We start from the raw sequence: 2218 nt of genomic DNA, 5'->3' as shown, positions 1-2218 counted from the left end.
GTTACTTTCTATCGTTAAGGATTGTAAATGACACTTGACCCATATCTGCAACTTCTGGGAACCACTCTTCCTATTGTACTATGTATTATCATATCTTTCCTTTCCATTCGCGTTTGGAAAGAGGGAAAAATGACTGCTTAACAAGTTCAGGCCGGCGTGTACCACCGGTCGCACACGTTAGACCCGGCATGGATCACGTCTCGTGACATGCAGGCCTGATTAACATTCGTTACTTAAGCTCGCGGTCCACCTATTCAGTTGACGCCATAGCAGCGCTCCTAGGACATAAATTCAAAGCTGTAGCCCCCGTGACGTTAATATCTATAGGGTAAGGCACCGATACACTCCGACACACCACGCATGCGAATTATTCCTCGAAATAGCAGTTTTTGAGAATACGTTCGGTTTATGTTCACCCATCTTCAGTTGTTTACATTTATTTACTTGTCGTGAATACAATTCCTTTACTTACGACTTTTAACAACAGCTGTCATAAAGATTTCTATTACAAAGCTCTACAATGTCATTAGTAAAGAAACAATGCTTACGATGTGTATATAAATGTCAAAATCTGAAAATGGAGTGACAGGTATCTTGAAATGTCATCATGGAAAAGTAACGCCTCTAAAAGCAACAGGTTGCAGCTAATTCGTTACAAACTTCCTACAGTTTATATACTAAGATGGTATCTATTCTTTCGGAGAATGTGGGTTTCGCAGGAGGCGTGCCAGAGATAAATCCCTGCAGTCGCACTATCCTCTGTGTCCTCGGTGGTTCAGATGGATAGAGCGTCTGCCATGTAAGCAGGAGATCCCGGGTTCGAGTCCCGGTCGGGGCACACATTTTCATCTGTTGACGTATGTCAACGCCTGTAAGCAGCTAAGGGCGTTCATTTCTTATTAATACCTACAGTTTCACCATTTTCAGGGTTTTAATACGTCTCAACGAGCAAGGATTATTTTACTAATGTCAGTAAAAAGAATACAAAAAACCGCAATTTCGGGTCGAAAACGCGATTACGAGGAAGTTTTCGCTTGTTGCCCACAGGCATGACATTAGAGAGCGTAAAATTTAGTGTGTCAATGTTCACAAAGACTAGTAGCAAATATGTTTTAAAAAATTTGTCCAAAAATACTTGTGGTTACCGATAGTTAGGCGTATGTTGTTTCTGTAACACTAAATAACTTAACTTGTACTGGTGTAAGTCATGATCTACAAACGCGAGGCGAGCCAAGCGTTTCTTCCGTGGTCCGGACTGAAACCAATCATGGACCAGATCCGGCTCGAGGGCTGCCTGTTGACCACCGCACGCTGTGTTTCCCTTCAGGCGGCGTGCACCGCCGGTGGCTCACGCTCCACTGTACCAATTACGGTGCCAGAAATACACTAACGTATCAGCATGGTGCAACGAACAGCTGTGGATACGGTTTCGTGTGACCCTTCAACGAGAGAACTTTGTAAACAAATGAAATATCGCCGGCCGCGGTGGTCTCGCGGTTCTAGGCGCGCAGTCCGGAACCGCGCGACTGCTGCGGTCGCAGGTTCGAATCCTGCCTCGGGCATGGATGTGTGTGATGTCCTTGGGTTAGTTAGGTTTAAGTTGTTCTAAGTTCTAGGGGACTGATGACCACAGCTGTTGAGTTCCATAGTGCTCAGAGCCATTTGAACCATTTGAACCAAATGAAATATCACATAATTTGTGATTAAATTAGTGTAAACTTATTTTACGGAATCTCTCGTCGTTTCAAAAGATCAGACTTTCAAAATAAGAGGTCAGTGTATCAAAGTAGCAGCCCAGAGCGTTTGAATACGACCGCCGTCCCACAGGAAAAGCAGTGCCACCAGATCCTGGAAAGCATGAATATGTGCGCCACTCCACAGCGAGAACCCAATTCTCAGCGTCATCGTGAACGTGTAAAATATCATCGAACTGGCATGACGAAAGGTCGAGAACATCTGAAGTCAAAGGCAGTCACTACGCACTAATTTATTCCGCTATTCCAGGAGTGCCATGGTATAATAAGACACAAACATCGAGGAGCTTCACGGCAGTTAAGGCGCGGCTGAAATTTCGTTATTGCTAGTTCAACAAACACTTCTATCAACTGGACATAGGCGCCACTCTTCTAAATGTTTGCGGGTAGGAAGAAGATCCAAACTATATATTCCGACAATGTCGTCGGAACATGTATCACATAAACGTCCTTGCAAGTAATCT

At 44.2% G+C, this 2218-nt stretch overlaps 1 non-coding gene across 1 annotated transcript; it reads left to right on the top strand.

Annotated features, from left to right (window-relative positions):
• The first annotated feature begins 764 nt into the window (after positions 1-764).
• Positions 765-838, top strand: Trnat-ugu. Its single transcript has one exon. It is a non-coding gene; the product is annotated as a tRNA-Thr (tRNA).
• The last annotated feature ends 1380 nt before the right edge of the window (positions 839-2218 follow it).

This window comes from Schistocerca piceifrons, chromosome 4, assembly GCF_021461385.2.
Source record: "Schistocerca piceifrons isolate TAMUIC-IGC-003096 chromosome 4, iqSchPice1.1, whole genome shotgun sequence".
Taxonomy (NCBI): Eukaryota; Metazoa; Arthropoda; class Insecta; order Orthoptera; family Acrididae; genus Schistocerca; species Schistocerca piceifrons.
The sequence above is the reverse complement of the archived record's forward strand: the minus strand, read 5'-3'. Positions and strand labels throughout refer to the sequence as shown.